Below are 21966 nucleotides of genomic sequence, written 5' to 3' on the forward strand. Positions count from 1 at the left end.
CCATCACCAAACTCCAGCCACGCAACCCTCGTTCACCCTTGACCCTTAAGCCATCACCATAACCCCTCAAATCCCCACTAAATCGGATTAAATCCAGATCTAAGAGAAGAAAAGAAGAAAGGTAAAGCTTCCCCAAATCTTCGAGTTTCAGAGAGAGATTAGGGCTGAAATTGCCATTGGTCGTTCGTTCCTGACGAGAACACTTGATTGATGCCGATTTCGGGTCAAATCGAAGTTTGTTTGAAGTTCGTCAAGCCTCTTCCTCATACCTATGTAGGTATTTCCATCTTCCCTCCTTCTTCTCCGTTTTGTTTCATCGTTCATCACAGTCCCCTTCCGTTCTCTCTCTTTTCTTTTTATTTATCTATTCATCATTCTTTTACTGTTTTGAAAGTGTTATTAAGATCGAGTCGTATTAGTATAATGTTCAGTATTGAATTAGGATTGATATTTGCTAGTTTTTACTTTATTTTATATTTAGCGTTCAATTCTATTTTTATGCCCGAATCCAGAATGTTAACTTTCGAGAGGTTTAATTTAACTGGGGTCCTAATCTTTTCCCTCTTACTTAGTGGTAATGTCAATTAATTAGCGTAGTCAGGCTCACCATTTTTAGGATTCCATGGTTTGAACTTTTGTGTGTTTGATCAGAGTCTTGTTTTCTTATTAGTGTTTGGTATGAGTTTTGTTCTGCTGTAATGAGCTTATGATTTCCTGTTGGGTTTGGGGTAAGTCAGACCTGAGCATCGGATGGCCATCCGTTCAGGCACAGGTTTGAAACCCAGTAGGCCATTGGGTCAAGCCTGACCCGGGTAGAAGGCTGAAGGTAAAAACAGGGTTAAAGGGGGGTAAATTGGGTAGTTTAGGATAGAGAATATTTGTATAACTTAAATGGAAGCTTCATGGAAGCTGACTTGGGGACTGTTTTGCAATTCTAAAAACTAGTTAAGGATTCCTAAGCAAAAGCAAGAATGAGTGAAGGGCTTATATGCAAAATTAAATTGTCTAGGCTGCCCTACTTTTCTTGCCTATAAAGGCATCCTAAACTTGCCTTTCAAGGAAGAATTCAGTGATAGAGAATTCCAGAAAATACAAACGTCCAAAAATTCCCTACTGTTTTCATTAAGTTTCTTTCTTTTTCCTTTGATTGCTGAAACCTTCAATTTTTTTTTGAGATAACTTCTGAATAGTTTGAGGATTGAAATGGACTAGGTGTGGTGTTGATTTGTGGGTTTTAGGAGAAATTTTGGTTTGAAGTTTGTGGAAGTTACTGTTTCATTGGGTTCTTCTTGTGATCTCTTCAACTTCTAATTCCTGAAATAGATTCTAAACTAGTTGGGCTGAGATGAGTTGAGTCTGGTGTTTGAAGTTTTTGGTTGTGGATTTTTATTGTTTGAGCATCAGTTTTGTGTTGGTTTTAAAGCTACTTCCCTTTTCTTGCTACTGTTGGGTCCTGTTATAGCTACTGCTGAATCTTACCCCTTGTTTACTCTCATTTCCAGGTACACTTCTATATTCTACCCCATGTAAAGTTTGAGTTAAAAGGTGAAATGAAAAGCTTAGTTTCAAACAGGGCATTGTTTTCATTGAGTCAATTATATGCTTCAGTTTTCATTCAGAATTTGATGTTGTTATCTGATTTGGTTGAGATTAGATCTGCATATGTGAGATCTGTTTAGTGTATTTGTTTTAGGGCTCATTGGTTACAGAGCTGTATCCAATCAAATTTTGGTGCTGTATAATTGAACATTCATCCTTGTTACTTAATTCTGAATCCTTTTAAGAGCCTGGTTGGTATGTTAATTGGGTTGATTTTGTAGTTAATCTTGCCTTCCCACTGAGTGAATGTAAACTCTCTAAAGGGCCAAGGACTGATTGGTTTCCCCGGTTTCGACACTGTTTTTGTGGCTAAAAATGAGTGAATTTGTTTGAAGTTTTGTGCTGCGCTCGATACATAGCTCTAGTTTGGATCTGGCTTGCATATTTATTGGCTATTGGGTTAATCATGTAGTTTGTTTGTCCTATGTTGCTTAAATGAAATTGGAACCTTGGTTTAATTAGTTGGTGCTTCAAATATGTAAGTTCAGCGCGTTGTTCTGGGCAGCCTTTATCGAACAACTGGTATAACGTAATTTGTCTTTGTCATAACAAACTTGATTCAATAATGCATGTCCACATGAATTTGATTTTGGTTTAATTAATTTAAAAGGAGATGCGCAGAGTGTGTATACGTGCATGCCTATGTAGAATCACTGTTTTCACATTCAGCATCTGGGATTTAAGCAAAAAAAAAAAGGTAATGTTTGCGAATGGAACGAATTCCTGATGCCACTGGTTTGTATGATTCACAGTTGTAACACTCCAGTATTACTGTGCCCATTTTAAATATGGACTTCGTGACAGTTGCAGGGAAATCAAGAATGCTCAAGGTTGCTTCCGTTAAAATATAATTTCTTTTAGAAAATAAATCGAGGCGTGCCATATATAATCAAATTGTGCAATTTATGGCCCTCGTAAGTTAGCTTAGAAACCTCTTGGCTAGGACGAATTGAGGTGTACCGGGCTGAACAAAATGACAATTGCATGGCCCTCTTTTAATTAATCTTGTTTATCCTTAGAACTCGAGGTGTGTCATTTAGTGAATTTCATGGCCCTCGCAAAGCTGAAAATGCGAAATTGCTTTAGGCGCGTTAGTTTAATAATATTACTTTTCTAAATTCGGGTGCGCATTTATGTGACCCAAATCCAAATCTCAACGATGTTAAAATATGTCAAAAGCCAGGAGTGCATTTATGTGACGTGGTTCGAGACGTGTTTTAATAACGTTGCAATTCTCTCTAAAAAATGAATAAAAGCGGTCAAAGTTAAAATTTGCGCATCGGTTCATAATTGTTTAAAATCAGATAATCAAGCCAAATATAGCAGTTGAGCGACCGAGCTAGAATCACGGAACTCAAGAATGCCTAACACCTTCTCCCGGGTTAACAGAATTCCTTACCCGGATTTCTGGTTCGCGGACTGTTAAACAGAGTCATTCTTTTCCTCTATTTGGGATTTTAAATCGGTGACTTGGGACACCATAAATCTCCCAAGTGGCGACTCTAAATCTCTTAATAAACGAATCCCGTTTCGATTGTCCTTTAATTGGAAAAAACTCTCTTTATTATACCCCTTCACGGGGTGTAGTAGAAAAGGAGGTGTGACACCTCTCTCTGTGCTGTTTTTCTTTTGTCTTGATTAGTTCATTTGTTCTCTCTGTTTTGGTATGTCAATCAATGATATACTATGAACATTGGAGGCTCACTTTAAAGCTGCAAGTAGGGCTCCTGTTTCCCTTTGTTAATCTTAGTTGGTACTGGTTTATCCTTCATGAGTTTAGATGGTTGCATTGTTGTCACCTTCATTTGTTTGATAGAATTATTAAAATAATTGGTTGAAGAGCTCTATGAGAAGTATGCTTATCAATTTGGTTTAAGGATTGCTAGTTCTCTGATTTCTCGAAGTCTAAAGGAGTTTGGAGGTTTGCTAATTAGCAAATCAAGTCTCTTGGAGACCCTATTTTGAGTTTAAAAACTGAGAACAGGATTTGAATCTTTATTAAATATAGCTGAGGATACTGTTTAAGTAGTGGAATAGTCCATGTCATTTCAAAGTCAAGCTATGTATTGATTTTACTCATTTGTTTGTGAGCATATCTAATTTTGAGGTTGAGGTTTGGGTTCACGTTTGTTAATGGACATTCCCACAGAGTTTCCTCCTTCGTTATACGCATTGAACAGGGGGTTAATTAATTTTGAAATCTTGCAATTGCCTTTTTTGAAGTTAGTTGAAAATCGATTTGAGTATGATTGCTAAATGATGGTTTACTATGGAGAGCCTTGTTGGGCTCGTATGCTATTTGCGTGCATGTGGATTTGAACTCGAGTCTTTCCTCTTCAGTCCTTAGCTCCCAAAGATTTGGGCCACACTGTGAGCCTTGGACTTTGAGTCTATTTGAAATAAAATCGCAGGCCTCATCACTTGGGCCAATGCGGTTGGCTCTAAGGATTACCAATTGGGCAGCTAGGTCAGGCTGTTGGGCTTCACACCTAGCCCAAGCCCCTCCCCTTAAACCTTCAGCCTTCATCTTGGTAAATTTAACTCATCGTAGTAGTCCAGTCCTGATTCCTTAAGTGGTTAAATAACAGAGCTTCTTAAGCTAATGGAGGTGAACTATATTAGATAAAACAAACAACTGTGGCCCTCCGAATGTAGTTGAATTAATCCTTTTAATTTAGAATTGAGGTGTGCCATGCCAAACAAAAATGACAATTGCGTGGCCCTCATTTAATTAATCTTGTATTGATCCTTAGAATTCGAGGCGTGCCATTTAGCGAAATTTCATGGCCCTCGCAAAGTTGCAAACGCATAGTTGCTTTAGGCGCGTTATTTTAATAATTTACCTTCCTAAACTCGGGTGCACATTTATGTGACCCAAATCCAAATCTCAACGTTAGATAAAATGTGCTATGGATTACAGGTACATTTATGTGACGTGGTTCGAAACATATTTTAAATGACGTTGCAATCCTCCTAAAAAGGATATAATTAAATAAAAGCGGCTATAAAGTTAAAATTGAACCATAGGTTATAGCATGTACTAAAATCAGATAATAGGCCATTTATAACAGTTGAGCGACCGTGCTAGAACAACGGAACTCGGAAATGCCTAACACCTTCTCCCGGGTTAACAGAATTCCTTACCCAGATTTCTGGTTCGCGGACTGTAATACATAGTCAACCCTTTCCTCGACTCGGGATTTTAACCGGTGACTTGGGACACCATAAATCTCCCAAGTGGCGACTCTGAATCTTTCAATTAAATAATCCCGTTTCGATTGTCCTTTAATTGGAAAAGCTCTCTTTATTATACTCCTTCCGGGGGTGTAATTAAAAAGGAGGTGTGACAAAAGGTACATATGATATTGAACTTTGCATGATTACAATAATTTTCTAATCTTATTTTTTAATGTCTCCACTAAATCGTAGAATAGCCATTTTCCTTGATTAATCGGCATTAATTTGATGATAGTGTTGAAAGAGGAATTGTGGTATGCACTGTTAAGTAGTGCCAAAAAATAAAGTTGTATTTTCCTGGAGCCAAAATCATTTAACTAGGAATACTATTGATTGGCTGAGCATATTTATTTCCAAGTAAGTGAAACAAAGTAGATTTGTGTAGCTTTTTTTTTTTTTCCCCAGCTTTTTATGTCCCCATTTGATTTAATAGATTAATCGCCGTCTTTAGGAGGAAGTAATAACTGACTAATATTGAACTTGATGCAGCGACAAAAAAAGGACTCATTTGGAGGCAAAGGTATTAGCCGGTTATCCCTAATATTATTATTCTTCTGGAGATAGTATATCGGATGCATTTAATAGCGAATTGAATAATAATACTGAGGAAAGTCAGGTATAATTTTGAAAGTTAGGGAGATTGAGATTCGACCCCGACTAGCATAATTGATATTGTTAATTTATATTTTGCATAGATTGAGGCTGTTTGGTTGGTGTTCTAGACGTTGCAAAGTTGGGTAACTTCTTGTTAGCGAGGTAAGTAAGACTTTTAAGCTTTGATACTTGCTTCTCCAAAATCCATTTCGAAAATGTGTTTCGTCTGCCTGGTTCATATGTTGGGAGAAGCGTGCGCATGGCATAATCGGTGGTTTTTGACTAGCCTTGAGTATATTATTTTATGACAAAAAACTAATATTATTTTACAAGTTGTTTGATGGTGTGATACGGCTGTGAGCCATGATGGTGGGTTTGATGGTTTGAGACGGCTGTGAGCTATGATGTTGGAGCATTGTGTATGCTTTTGTACATCACCGGAGCATTGTGTATGCTTCTTGATATATTTGGGGCATTGTGTATGCTTAAGTGAGCATTGTGTATGCTCCGTTACATATTTGAGGCATTATAGTGCCGTCGTGGACTTCTCGGGGTTTTGGTTAGTTTTCTGCACTGCCGTTTATGACAAGTCCTTAGTGCTAATGGTATTAAGACATAATTTTTTTTCCTATTAAATATTGGTTTAAACTTTATTAAGTATTATGTGAAATAATTTATGTGCATATTATTTTTGTGCTCTTTGTGTGTTTATATTTTCTAACACTTGTTCCAGGAGTATTTAAAGTGGCGTGTAGATGATCTTGCTAGGTTATATTTACGTATAACTCACTACTTACTTGTGTGTCCATGCAAATACTATTGGTGAAGACAGAGTTAGTAGCTGATGAATTATAACGACATGGCCGGTCGTTTTGACAACTAGCGTCATGTTCGGTGGCTTAAGATCTCCGGCAGCTTCGTATTATGTATTATGACTTGCGTGTGTGGCCGAGTTCGGATTTTGGATGATTCAAGATTGATTTGGAAGAAGGATTCTTGATTTAGATGTTTGAGCGGTAGAGGTGATCGGAGTTTGACTTTTTTGAAGACGACTCCGTAATGGTATTTTGATGATTTCAATTGCTTCGTATGGTGATTTTGGACTCAGGCGCATGCCCGGATTTGGATTTGGAGGTGCGTAGGTTAATTTGATGCATTTTGGCGAAAATTGGAAAGTTGAAGGTTTGGAAGGTTGAGAGGCTTGACCGGGAGTTGACTTTGTAGATATCGGGCTCAAATTATGATTTCGAGAGTTGGAATAGCTCCGTTATGTCATCTGGGACTTGGGACCCCGGGTGTGTTTCGGATGGGCCACAGACCTTTTTTCTTATGTTGTAAAATGTGGTTTTGTTATCTGGTTTTTCTTCATCGCGTTCGCGTCAATGGCATCGCGTTCGCGTAGTGTTATTTGGTGGCAGGCAGTAATTGTTCTTCGTGTTCACGAATAGAGATCGGGTTTGCGAAGTTTGGAAGACTTTTGACTTCGTGTTTGCATACAGTGGTCCGTTATCGTGCAGAGGTAAGGCGGGAAGGGCATCATGCAACATTTCTCTTAGCATTCAGGAGTACACCGATGCGTACGCTTAGAGTCTGAAGATCTTAGTTACCGCGTTCGCGACCTTTATGTCGCATTCGCGACGCACGTTTTGGAAGCTGAAGGTTTTGCTCTTCGCGATCGCGATGTATAATTCACTAGGCAGAATATAAAGAACTCTATTTCGAGGGTTTGGCCATTTTTATCATATCTCGAGTTGTAGACCTCAGATTTGAGCAATTTTTGAGAAGTTCTTCATGTGTTGGTTTGGGATTTGAGCCGTCCGGAGGTTGTTTCATACGAGAAGGTCATTTAAGAGTATCGGTCTAGGTTCTTTGAGGTAAGGATCTTGCCTAACTTTGTGTGGGGGAACTACCCATTAGGACTTGAGTCGTTTGTGCTATTTGTGTCTTGTGAAAGCCGTGTACGCGAGGTAACGAGTACGTACTCGGGCTTATATATGAAAATCGACCGGTCTAGACCCTTAGGCATCTTTTATGCACTTATTTGGAATTGTTAGCACATGTTATATCTTTTATTTTTTATATCTACTATCGCATGCTTTATTTGAAGTTGTCATTACATGTCACATTCTTTACTGGTCGAGTTTGCTCTTATATGCTTTATTGGGACTTGTTATCATTTTTTTATTAATGTGATTTCTTTATTGTGGAGCTACTCTTAGCTGAAATTATCGTCACATGATATCCTTTGTTTCCGGGTTGCTCTCATGCATTTAGACGTAGTACTAGTTCGTGCCATCTCTTTCATTGTTAGCCTAAATCATACACTAGAGTCCGAAGTTTGCCATTCCATGGAAGTACTATCACATCGAGGTTATCCTTAAATAATTAATTAGAATTGAAGTTATTGAGAGGCACTACTCTATTCTAATCGAAGTTGTGTTTTAAAAGGGGTGTTGTTCCTTGTTGAGTTACTTTTTCATTCATTTTGTTGTTATTAAGATTTACATACATTGTGTTGAGCCGTGGGCTATTTGTTGTGAAAATATTGATATCGTTGAATCTTTGGAAAGGTTGTTGCCTACGGGCACCTGTGATACGAGTTGATATGTTGTGTTGTTGTGATGATACCACATGTGATTTGTTGTGTGTTTTGGTTGTCGTTATGCGGAGTATAAGGGTAGCATTTCACCGTTGTTGTATGCGGAGTATAAGGGTGGCATTTCACCGTTATTGTTATGCGGGGCATAAGGGCGGCATCTCACTGTTGTTGAATGTACTGAGTGATACGGGTGGCTATTGTGTTATTGTCTAGGCGGAGCGATAATGGTGGCTATTATACGGAATGATACAGATGGCTATAGAATAGATAAGGTGGCTAATGATAATGTCAGGGTAGAGTGATATGGGTGGCTATAGGGAGATAAGGGTGGCTAGTGGTAATGTCAGGACAGAGTGATATGGGTGGCTGTCGGAGAGATAATGGTGGCAATGTCAGGGATGATGTGTGATGGTTGGAGACATTGTGTTGGTGATTTTCGTGCGGTGGTGTGCTTTTCCTTGTGTTTCTCAAACACCTTGCGTGACTTGCTTTGTTGTTTCGATGAGCTATTCGGTGTATTTGATATTACTCTTTGACTTGGGCTGCAGTAGTGCACTCGCACAAGCATACACCATAGCATGCCACTTATACTAGCTCAAGAGTATGAAACTTGACATTTATTGATCATGCCCATATTTTCTTGTATTATCTGTTTCCATGTTAATATTGAGCTTGTGACTATGCTGGGGGGACTAATATTGGGAGCCTGTGATTATACCGGGCGGATTGTGATTGCGAGCATTTGACCATGCCGCGCGGATTGTGATTGTGAGCCTGTGATCATACCGGCCAGATTGTGATTGTGAGCCTGTGACCATGCCTGGCGGAATGAGATTTCGGCACATGAGTTATCTGTGCGGTTGTGATACGAGATGTGGGCACGAGGTGCCGTGAGTATATGATGGTGGGTTGAGACCCGTGACTTGTGACTATGAGATGAAGTACCACATAGTGATTTTGTTGTGAAACTTGTGTTAGAACGATTTAATTTATTGATTGTCCTTGTGTTTCCTTATTTGGCTTTAATGATACTTCACGATGTTCTTATTGCTTTACTGTTTATATCACTTGTTGGTTCTTGTTGCCATTTACTGATTTTCGCTTTTTGTTATGAGTTTTATACTCCTATACTACACAGTATATTTTTTCTAGTGAGTGTCTTGACTTGTACCTCGTCACTACTCCACCGAGGTTAGTCTTGATATTTACTGGGTACCGACCGTGGTGTACTCATACTACACTTCTGCACATTTTTGTGCAGATCCGGGTACTCCTGAGTCTGTTGATTATTAGATAGCGGATCAGATATTGCTGCGGAGACTTCAAGGTATACCTGACGTCGTGTTTGCAGGCCTCGGAGTCACTTTTGGAAGTTATTTTTGTACAGTTTATTTCTAGTCCGGAACATTTGTACTTAGAGATTTTCTAGTGAACTCAGTAGCGCTTATGACTTCTATTTTGAGACTGTTGGCTCGTATAGAAGTTTCTGTGTCATATTTAATAGTTCTTGGTTGAATTTTGTCATTTATTTCAGTAAGCATTAGGTTTACCTATTGTTAAAGACTAGGTTCCATCATGACATCCTACAAAGGTAAACTGGGGTCGTGACATGAGTTCGCTAGAGTTGATCCATTTATTGAGGCGAGCCACTGCATTGTTCGTGGAGGCTGCCAAAACAGTCTTTATCATTTATTCATATGTTGTCTTTTGTAATCCTCTTAGATGCTCCATAATTTTAGTGTGAGATTTAGGCTAGAGTGGTGTTCCTTCATTTTGGTTACTATGATTTATAAGTATTTATGGAACAATTTAGATCAGTAATCATTCACATGAAATTATCGAAATATTAGAACTTGCATTTATTTCAGTTGAGTATTAATGAAAATGCGGTATAAGTTGGTTTGCTTGGCGGGTAGTGTTAGCTGGGTTCCAGTCATGCCTAGGAGCTATTTTGGGACGTGACAAAATTGGTTTCAGAGCTTAGGATTTAAGTCCCGGTCATGGAGAAGTGTTTGGTAGAGTCCTGCTCATGGGTATGTAGGCGTCCATACTTATGACTTTGAGGCTATTGAACATTTAGGATATTTTCCCTTCTTTCATTCCTTATTCGTGTGTTATGTTGCATCGAGTTTAAACTTGGGATGTCCTTTTTCGCTGATGGCTAGGACATGCATATCCTCCTTTGAAGGATGACACACTTGACTTGAAACTTTTGAATAAAATATATGAGATTGAGAGTGGCGTTGAGTACATTGACTGTTGTGTGCATTGGATCTATTTGAGAATCGGCTAGTTATATATTTTTAGATAACACAACTTACAAAGGAAAACCTGCAAAAAATTTAAGTAGGTAGTTAGTCAAATGTTCGAACGTCAAGATTCTATGTTAATGGTAAAGTGATCTAGGATATGATTTTTTGCCTAAAAATGAATTATTCAACATTCGAGTTTGTGGATACAATCCTCCATTATGAATTTGGGAAGGAGAGAAAAAGATTAGCTGTAACACAAGAGGTGTAATAAATTAGCCACTTCTAGGTTGTCAGACTTGATTGTGAAATATATTTGAGGAAAGTGCTTATATAGTTCTCAACCTAACGCCTCTTTAAGCGATTTGATAGTATTAATGGTATCCTGATAATGATGTTATATGTGTGACTGTGGCATAAGAATGAATAAAACAAATGCATTAAGTATAATTTTGGTACTGGCACTAGCTGTGTCAAAACCTGTTAATGGTGAGAGTCCGTGCATGAATGCTAGCTTGTGAGAGAAATAAGACATAAGTGTATGTGATGTTTTATACTTCAGCACCACACAAGAGGGGGTGATTTGTATGGTGTCCAATTTTCGCGTGAACTAGATTATCGAAGGACCTGGTACTTCTATGTGTTCCTTAGACTACAGTTGCGGAATAAATAATGCATAAAGTAAAGAACACAAGGATTTTTACGTGGAAAATACCCGGCTCAAAAGCTGAAAAAGCCACGACCTACTACCCAGTAGGAGTTTTCCCAAACGCTTTCACTACAACTCTGAGCCAACAACAAAGCTTACAAACTCTTGCAAACTTAAGGATTAACTCTAACCCTTGTAGCAACTAGCCATAGGCTGTTGCGATTAATTCAAGTTAACTCTAAATTGAAAGATACAACTCGAGTTTACAACCTCTTGCAAACCTAAGGATTAACTCTAAACCTTGTAGAAACGCGCCACAGGCTGTTGCGACTAATTCATGTTACCTATAACTTGAATAATACAACTCAGGTACCTAGTACAATTTTCTTCTAAGAAAGCTGAAAGGTACTACTCAAAACACCTACTACACTTTGAACTAGAAATAAAGAAAGACACATAAAACTCTTTATGGAACTAGTTTTTCAATCTGGTTCGTGTAGCTTCAGGATCACACTCTTGAATTTAATAGGAATTTCTCACCAAATGCCTTGCTACTTTGCTCTCAATTCGTGTTTTTATTTATGTAGAGAACCAAGCTGATATTTATAGAGTTAATAGAATAAGGATTAACTAGAGTTCTAATGCTTTACTCTTCCTTGGAGTAAGAGTTCTAGTTAACTTCAAACTCTAAATCTTTCCTTATCTAAGATAGAGTTCTCTTCAAGTAAGGAGTCCTGCTCCTTATCAACTATGCAACCTTTTCGTTCATGGAATATCAATTATAACCACTTATGCTTATCCCCTTCACGTGAATATCTTGTGCTTGAATCTGCCCGGCTGTGTGTATACTGTCCATGGACCTGGTTCATTGATAAGTGTGGATTTTGGCGACTTATTAGTACCTTTTTACTTTTGTTTTAGTCCGAAAGTATTGACTTACTATGGTTGTCACCCAACCCCAATGTATAAACCTTATGGGTATTTAATTTAATTCTTGTTTATGATTATGTGTTTGTCATTTAGCCTTGTTCATGCTTTAATCATAGAATTAATGTTGCAAACATTGATTCATGCCTTTTTTGACTTGGTCTTTACTTGAGAAAGAGGGACTTAGTCTAGGAAAACTAGGCTAACAAGAAATTGGACTAGTTAAGAGTTTGACTAGCCTAATTAAAGGGTTTGAACTAGAGATAGGAAAAACACGACTTGAGCTTATATCAACTATCTAGCTTGATACCCATTTGGGCATGAGAAAGCCAAGTTGGGAAAAATCACTCTATGACCGAGAGGTATTGAGTGGCTAACTTAGAGTTGAGAGCTATAATACACCCCGATCAATAAAACAAGTGTTAACGTACTTAACCCAATAGGCGAACACCTAGGCGAAGGTTACATATCAAGGCTTTTTACCTATTTAAAAATAACCAAAAACAATTATTCAATTCCTAGTGTTATTTCTCTTATTGAGCATTGATAGTGTAGTTTATTGAAGTTAATTGCAAACCAATTTGATTGGAAGTGTTGTTGGTACCCAATTTTTCTTTATATATTTTAGATATGCAAAATACCTTCAAAATAGCATATATATGTATATGTAAGCATGTCCAAGGTTTTTATTATTTTTTCATAATTTTAAGGAATTTACATTGATTTATTTTCTCCCTTTTTATCCATAACATTCCCAATAATTATTTCCAAAATTATAGTTTTGATAATTCATCTATTGGATTTCTATATTTATGCCAAAATATGGCTAAGGTAATTTTTACATATTTTTATAATTACACTTAGCATTTTTAAAGCAAAATTGCAATAATTGCAATATTGGCCCTTTTCAAATTTAATTATGTTTTATATGCATATAATTGGATCATGTATTTTTAAATTGCTAATTATGTATTATAAATTATTTTAGCATTTTAAATTATTTTTTTTCCAGGAAATTATCTAATATTTTTTTATAAATTAAATGGGCAAAATGGCTATTTAACTTATAGCCAAAATTGGCTTTCAATTCTAGCCTAAATCAAACGGACCCCCAACCCAATTAACTAACCCATTAGACCTAAGCCCAAACCCAAGCCATACCCGACCCACCTACCCCGTTCAATCTTGACTGTTGATCATTCAGATCAACGATCCCCATTCCCCCTTCCTAAATTAAACCCTAAAGACTACCCCCCATCTCTCATTTGCCCCTCTCATTCTCTCTTAACTGGTCTCTCACTCTCTCTCTATCTCTGTTTCTCTCTAGAACCTTCTGCTCTCCCCTCCTCTCCGATGAACCTCATCCACCTTCTCCGGTCATCTCCTTACCTGAGTCCATGGTGGCCTCGCCACCTACCAGCCTTATGACTCCCTCTTGAACATGTGTCATCATTTTGAGGCCTTCAAGTGAACTACAGGCGGTTCACTCGCCTCCCATGGTTTCTCATGCCATTCTCCGACCATCCATGGTCGTTCGAGTGAGATCTATGACTTGCCCGGCTAAAACCGGTAACTTTTCAAGGTTTTCTCACCTTCTCTGGGTTATCCGAAACCCTAACTTTAAAGATTTTCCGATTTCGTTTAGATACGTTTTAGATCTGTGTATATTATGAGCTTTTAAGTGTTTTCCTCAAAGGTTGTTCCTGATTTTTCCAAAATGGCGTCTTCAAGACTAGGGTTTCTTAACCTCTTTTAAATGACTTCTCCTCTGATTTTCAGTATTATCGTATGATTTTTTACTATGTTAAACGGTTTATTTATGTTTTTCTTCTACCTGATTCTTCACGTCGAAAACCCTAATTATTTTGGTTTTTATCCAGGGTTCTGGAACTATCTTTTCTTATGTGATTTGTATGTATACCCGTTTCGACTGATTTCTTTATGGTTAGACCTTTTTCTTTGTTTATATTGACCGATTCTAAGTTCTTGCCGCTTTTTAACTCAACTCTATTAAAACCCTAATTTCTTAAAGATTTTCTTCACTTGTTACTGTGAGTGTTAAAGACCTTCTTTACCTGTTTCTGTGTGTTAGATTGGTTTCTTCACTTTGGTTCTATGTGTTAGCTGTAACTACTTGACTTTGTTAAAGTCTCTATTGACCACCATGCTTCGGATGTGTTCCTTTTTGCTACTGAGTCCTTAGCCTACTCGTGTCACTTCTGTATGATTGTGTTCATCTAGTTTATTCCTCTATCGATATGGTTGACCTTGCATGTCTGATGCGCCTGTTCATTCTTCTCTATTTATATGTCGAAGTGCAAAATCATGACTCCCTCTTGATTGATCCTGATTTTCTTAAATTATGGTTTGATTGAAGGGTTTTTTTATGAACCCCTAAAATTTTACTCGTTTGTTTAAGTTGATTGATTCCATTCCCTTATTTGCTGTGGTGCTTCATTTTTGCTGAATCCTTTCCTCAAATTAGTATGTTCTGTACTTAGACTCAATCATATACTCTATACTTTTACTACCCCTTATATGGTAGAAACCAATCTTTCTCAACTGAGTTTCTTTCCTTAGTTATCCTTGATTAAAGGAAGTACTTGTATTAATTGGATTCTAATTGTGATTACTTCCATAACTATGCTAAACCTTTACTTGTTACCTTATTTTCTACCTATTTCAAAGCTATAAATACCCTAAGTCTTTCATTAACAAAACACGAACTTGGCTTTCAAAAAACCCCTCTCTTACTTTTAAGAAAATTCTGTGTTCTTCTATCACTGTTGGCCGGCTGCAAGCCAAGGCTAATCATCTGCAAACCTTGGTTCTTTCACTTTGTTTACCTCTATCTTCACTGGTATGTCCCAGTTAAATTTAAAGCCTCAACAGCAATATGTTTCTATTCCCGCTTCAGTTTCTTTTATTTCTAGCCTGCTTTTACTTATGGTCCTGTTGTATCTAAGCATGTTGACGTGATTCCCCTCCCTTTAAGTTCATGTGATTCAAGCATGCCCGGACGATTGTAGTCTTTTACCTACTGTGCACTTACCATTTTGTGAAAATCACATCCCTTATCCCTCCTCTATGTGCTTCATGACTGGTTTGTGATTATGCCAGTGACCAACTATCTCTGAGCATGTCCCTACAAGTCCTAATATTCTGCTGAGGTCAGGTGTCTGTAGTCAATATATATGTATCCCCAATCCCCTTTTACCCCAGGTGTGATTACTGAATTCATTCACTTGCTATGTGTGTGTCACACCTCCTTTTTCTACTATACCCGTGAGGGCGTGAAGGAGTTTTTCCAATTAAAGGACAATCGAAACGGGATTTGTTTATTGAGATTCAGAGTCGCCACATGGGAGATTAATGGTGTCCCAAGTCACCGGTTGAATCCCGAATCGAGGAAATTATTGACTCTGTTTAACAGTCCGCGATCCAGAAATCCGAGTAAGGAATTCTGTTAACCCGGGAGAAGGTGTTAGGCATTCCCAGGTTCCGTGGTTCTAGCACGGTCGCTCAACTGTCATATATGGCAAAAATCTGATTTTAACACATGTTATCCTATTGTGCAATTTAAAAATTACTTACCGCTTTTAATTAAATTTTTTTAAGAAAGTGAACGTCGTTTAAAAACGTGTTTTTGGATCACGTCACATGAAATGCACCCGGATCCTCGACACATTCTTATTCAACGTTTTGGGATTTGGATTTCGGTTGCATGAAATGCACACCCGTATTTAAGAAGGTAAAATTTTTAAAAGCGTGCCTAAAGTGGCTAACGGGTTATTATCTTTGCGGAGGGCCATGAAATTCGCTAAACGGCACGCCCCAAATTCTAAGTATTTTAATATAACCATTTAATGAGGGCCCCGCAATTTATGCATTTTTGTTTGGCGAGGCTCATCTCACTTTATTATTTAAAGGCCAACCTAAAGCAAACTATGATTTCTATTGATTTTGTCTCTAAAGGGCCCTAATTAATTAATATTATCAATCGCTATTTGTCACGACCCTAGTTCACCAACCATGAACATGTCATGACGGCACCTTGTCCTCATGACCAGGTAAGCCTAACATTTGCGGAAATATATTAATTGCGGAAAAATAGAGAAAATGAAATCAAATATCAAAAAGGAACTGTACTGTATGCCGCTTGGCAAGTACAACTCAATATCACAAGTCTAAAACAATTCCCAAAACCCGGAAACTCACGGGCAACACAGGCTACAGAAGTGTATAGTAAAGGTTCCAAACTCCAGAATTTCTAACAACTGAAAGAAGGAAAAACTAAGTACTAAAGATAGAATAAGAGGGGGACTCGTCGGTCTGCGGACGCAGCAGATCTACCTCGAAGTCTCCGCAGTCCTCCTGCCTCACTGATAGGGCGCCTGAGTAGAGGTACCTGGATGATCTGCACATGAAAAACATGCGCAGGAAGGGCATGAGTACACCACAGCGGTACTCAGTAAGTGCCAAGCCTAACCTCGGTTGGGTAGTGACGAGGAAGGTCTGGGCCATACTGAGACAAAATATAGTAATAACAATAATCAACAGTATGATAATCTGACAGAAATAATAAATACAGCAGTGTAATAAGAGAGATTAAATAAGGCAATAGCAAATACACAAGAACGGAACAACCACAGAATAAGTACAGTTCAACACCAATGATAACAATGAGGATCTCCCAGGATACCGTCCTGTAGTCCTTTTTCTCAACTGTCCAGGGATCTCCCGGGATGCCGTCCCGTAGTCCATCATATATGCAGGGGGATCTATCGGGAATCTAACCCGCAGTCCCAAAGTAAAAGTGCAGGGGGATCTACCGGAAATCGAACCCGTAGTCCCAAAGTAAACAAACAAGGGGGGGGGGGATGGGGGGGAGCTACCGGAATCCCACATCCGTAGTCCCAATGTAAATGCGCAATCACAACCAGAAGGTACACGGAAACGAAGTACAAAAGACAAGCAACAGGTAGTACTGGCCTAGCATGCTTCACGTAGTACAGTTAAGGCAACTTAAGCAATTAGGCAAGTTAAATCAACTAATCATGCTTTCCTAATCTAGCACAGGTTATAATTGCAAGTAGAATAAAGCAAATATGAAAGGAACTAAATCTCAATATCTTAAGAAAACCGGGTTTCCAACAATTAGCTCAAGTACACGCCCGTCACCTCGCGTACAAGGCACTCAAATCAACAATAACAAATCCTGAGGGGAAAGGTCCCCCACACAAGGTTAGACAAGCCACTTACCTCGAACTAGCTCAATATCAATAGAAACCACGCCTTTGCCACGAGTATCCGACTCCAAATGGCCCAAATCTATTCAATTCAGTTACATATCGTAAATAATATTGCAAACAACTGATTCCACTATTAAATTTAGAGCTAGGGTGCGAAAATAGGTAAAATGACCAAAATGCCCCTCCAGCCATCGTCTCGGAATCGAATAATTTTTACGTTTTCAGAACCCTCGTACTCTCACGAGTCTACCCATATAAAAATCTCCCAAATCGGAGGTCAAATGCCCCCTCAAAACCCCATAGTTAGGTCTAAGAAGTTTACCCACTTCCCATTCAAAAACACGAAATTAAAGGGTGAATTTGCGATTAGATTAATGGGTTTTAGTCATAGGAGAGTAGAGAATCGTTATCCGGTGATTGCCCTTGAAAAACCCTTGAAATTGCTCCCAAATCCGAGCTCCAAACCTTGAGTTTTGATAAAAATGGCAAAACCTCGTTTTTGAAATGTTAAGTACTGTTCAGGAGTCTAAAGCATCGCGAACGCGATAGGAAGCACGCGTTCGCGAAGAAGAAAAATATCAGGGCCCAAAAATGCCCTTCGCGATCGCGAAGGGAGGAGCGCGAACGCGAAGGCCAGGGGATCAAGAACTACGCGAACGCGACAAGGCTTACGCGAACGCGATGGAGGAAATAGTGAAGCTACGCGGATGCGGGTGATCTTATACGAACGCGAAGAGGAACGGGCCCCCCTCTCCAGACTTACACTACGCGAACGCGGGAGAGTGGCCGCGAACGCGATGAGAGGATAGGCTACTACTACGCGAACGCGGTGCCTTCTTCGCGAACGCGAAGAAGGAATTCAGACCTGCAACTTTCTGCAACATTTCCAAACTTCAAATTGCTCGGATGAGCATCCGAAACACACCCGAGGCCCCCGGGACCTCAACCAAACCTACGGACATATCCCATAACATCATTCAAACTTGTACCAATCCTTAAACCACCTAAAACAACGCCGGAAACACGAATTAATCAAAGATTCAAGCCTAAGAACTTCAAATTCCAACAAAACACACTTTCGATCAAAAACCTAACCAAACCTCGCCCGAATGACCTGAAATTTTGCACACACATCCCAAATGACACGACGGAGCTACTGCAACTTCCGGAATTCCAATCCGACCCTCGGATCAAAAACTCACTATCGGACCGGAAACTTCAAAAATTCAAACTTCGGCATTTCAAGCCTAAATGAGCTACGAGCCTCCAAAATACATTCCGAACACGCTCCCAACCCCGAAATCACCTAACGGAGCTAACGGAACCATCGGATTTCCATTCCGAGGTCGTCTTCACACTGTTCCGATTACGGACCATTTTTCAACACTTAAGTTCTCATTTAGGGACTAAGTGTCCCAAAACTCTCAAAAACTCAACACCGAACGTCCCGGCAAACCAAAATAGCAGAAATGGACTTAGGGGAAGCAGTTAACGGGGGATCGGGGCATAAATTCCAAAAACGACCGGCCGGGTCGTTACACTATTATTTAAAATGAACAAGAAATTTGGGCTCCGGTTCAAGTCCATATTTGAACAATAGGAGAACCTCTTAATTTAAGTATGCTACTTAACCTGAAGTCCCAAGCCCCATGTTGTCAAAATTAATCTCTGATTCAATGATCATTCAGGCCTTCGAATCTTGAACTTGGCCCAATATAAAATAAACACAATCTGTTATTTTGTTGAGCTGTTGCCAGCTCTGGGCCTCAACACAGGCCCAATTAATGAGCTGGGTAAGACTGGAATTGGGCCATGCCTTAGTGCTACTAAGGCCCAAACGTGTCCAATGACTGATGACCATAAAGAAGGGAAAATTCAATTCTAATTGGTTCAATAACTGCTGGATTAACCTTTCTAAATTTCTTATTTATTTACATCTGATTGGCAAAACTTCTGCAGCTATTCGGAGAAAGTAGACGATTGAGGTGTTTATACGGAAATACTACTGTGTGATCCAAACGAAAATGTGAAGAGTGGACCTACTGTGATTGAGGCTCAAATTCATTCATTTTGGTACTCAAATGGAAATAATAGCTGGACTACTGTAAACAAATCATGGCTAACAACAGATTTGTAGACCTGAAGCAACCTAAGTTTCGAACCCTTTAGTTAATATTACACTTAATGCTCATACAAGTTCAAACCGTTTCAAGCAATTCGACTGATGTTTAGTCAATATTACACTCAATGCTAATACAAATTCCAACTGTTTCAACATAGCTATGATTCAATGCCTATCAAACTCTGAGTGAACCTGACTTATTCTAGAGTTATACTAATAACTGTATCAATACAGACTAAAACCGGCAATTTGTATAAGCCAATTAGAACAGTCCAATACAGTCCATCAACAGTCCAACACAGTCCAAATCAATTTAAAAACAATCCTAATTATACAGTCTATGTGTTTATTATTCATGTAATACAAGCCAAATAACTAACTAACATCTATTTAATTACAAACAACAGAAAACATCCAACGAACAGAGATCTGATGAACACTTTGCATTTCCACTCCAATTCAAGGCTACATCGAGATGAATTTAAAAGATATTTACCTGGAATTTGAAATACAACAAGAGGAAGAAGATCAGCAGCAGGTAACAACAGCTGGTATCCAGCAGTTAACAACAGCAACAATTGGAATAATTTGAACCAAAATAACTTCACAAAACCCAAGCAAACACCACAGAAATGCAGCACCCAGTAAATGACCAAAAAACAAGCTGATTGAAACCCACAAACTGCTCGAAATCAAAAGGCACACTTCCGAACTTCAACTACCAGAATCTGAGCTAAGAAATGTAGATCAACCGCTAACACTTGAAATTAACCCTAAAAATTGAATAGAACAGTACTTTTTTTTTTGATTTTCAGTGATTTTTCTATTGTTTTTGGTTTTTTGGAAGAGCTAGATGTAAAACTTGGACTTGAAATTCAAAATTCAAAACTCAGATTTTCAGCAATGGTTTTTGGGGGAATTTTCGGGCTCCAAACCTGTGTGTGAAGGCATGGGCATGTCTATTTATAAGCACCAGGGAGGGCAACCCTCAGATTTCCTATTTTCCTTTTAGTCCCTATTTTATTTTCAGATTAGTCCTCTATTTATTGACTTGTTTCTCAAGTTAGTACACCTAATTCCTGATTTTCACCTTAGAACCCCCATCTAGAAGCTTCTAGGAAGTTCTATTTCAATTATTGCTAGATTCCCTGAATCAAATTCCCTGAACTACCCTTTTATTAGTCTGAAATTGCTGAGCTATATCAATTAAACCCAACCCCTTAGTTTCAGCTTACCATGGTTAAACAACAATTCTGCAATTAGATTGGCTAGAACCAGGTTCAAACCAAACTCCTAAATCTAAACTAACTACTTACCAATTATCGTTAACAATCAAACCAACTAATCGATTAACCATAATAAAATCAGTATGAAACCAGGCAACAAAAAAAAATCCAAACAAGTAGAAACTAATCAAATTTAAACTAATCAGAAATCCAGACCTAGAATACTAACTACGGATTAACAATAGAAAGTATGCTTAAGAGAAATCAAACATAACAAAAAAATCATGCTACTGAATTACATCAACAGAACAGAACACAATACTGATTCAAAAATGCAGACAAAAACCCTAATTAATTACAAGAACTTATAACAAAATGAAAAGAACTATTTAACTAATCATGAAGCAACACAGTCATGAGAGGAAACACAAAATTAGAAAAACTCACTGGTAGAAATTAACAGAACAAGGAACCAAACATAAAAAGAAAAATGAAAATAGACTGAACACAATTAATTAAGTAAAAATTCCTAAAACAAATAGCATGAAGAACGAAGACAAACTGTGAACCCTAAAAAAAATAGAAAACTAGATAACTAGATAGAAAAGGAAGTCTTACTGATTTACTTGACACCTAATGCTTGATGTTGTAATTCACAAAATATCGCAGAAAAACAAACTTGAGATTGACGGCTTGAACCACTGAAACTTTGACCTCGGATCCAAGATTTGAGGGACTCTGGGGAGATTCGAACGCCATTGATGGTGGATTCGTCACGAGGAAGGTGAGGAAGTCATCTGGTATCAATTTGGTGAGGTTTTGGGAGTTTAGGGTTTTGGTCAAAGATTTGATTTAAGATTCGAAAGGCATGGGATGATTTGAAGGGAACTGAATGTATATTTGGAAAGAGGGGGACGAGGGGAGTTCAGGGTGTAAATTCGGGGCTGGTTTGTGGTGGTGCCGCCACCGGAGACGGTGAAGGTTTGGGGGCGGCTTAGCTAGGGTTTCTTTGAGGGGGGTTTGAGAGAGACGAAGTTGGGGGGGGGGGGGTAGGGGGGCTTGGGACATATGTATATTAAAACGAACCCAGTTCTCAGCCGTAGGATTGATGAACCTCGACGGTCCAGATTAAAAGGAGGGGAAACATCGTCGTTTTGGTGACGGGAGGGCCGGACAGGGTTAGGGACTGGATTGGCCGGTTTTGGAGTGATTTTTGTATTGGATTTCGTTTGGGCTAAGCCAATTTGGCTCAAATTTGGGCATTTTCTAAGACCACTCTTTCTTTTATTTACTTTTCTTTCTTTCATTTTATTTACAAAACAAATTAAACCCATTTTCTTTTCTTTTCCTTTTTTTTATTGCAATTTCTTTTAATTTGGAACTAACAAAAATCTAAATTAATTCCTAAAATCTAAGAGAAACTAATTAAACCCAAAAATGACAATTAGCACAACAAATTAACACAAAATTACTCAAAAATCAAAAATCAAAATTAAAAGTGCAAACTACCCT

This window comes from Nicotiana attenuata, chromosome 6 (genome assembly GCF_001879085.1).
Source record: "Nicotiana attenuata strain UT chromosome 6, NIATTr2, whole genome shotgun sequence".
NCBI lineage: Eukaryota > Viridiplantae > Streptophyta > Magnoliopsida > Solanales > Solanaceae > Nicotiana > Nicotiana attenuata.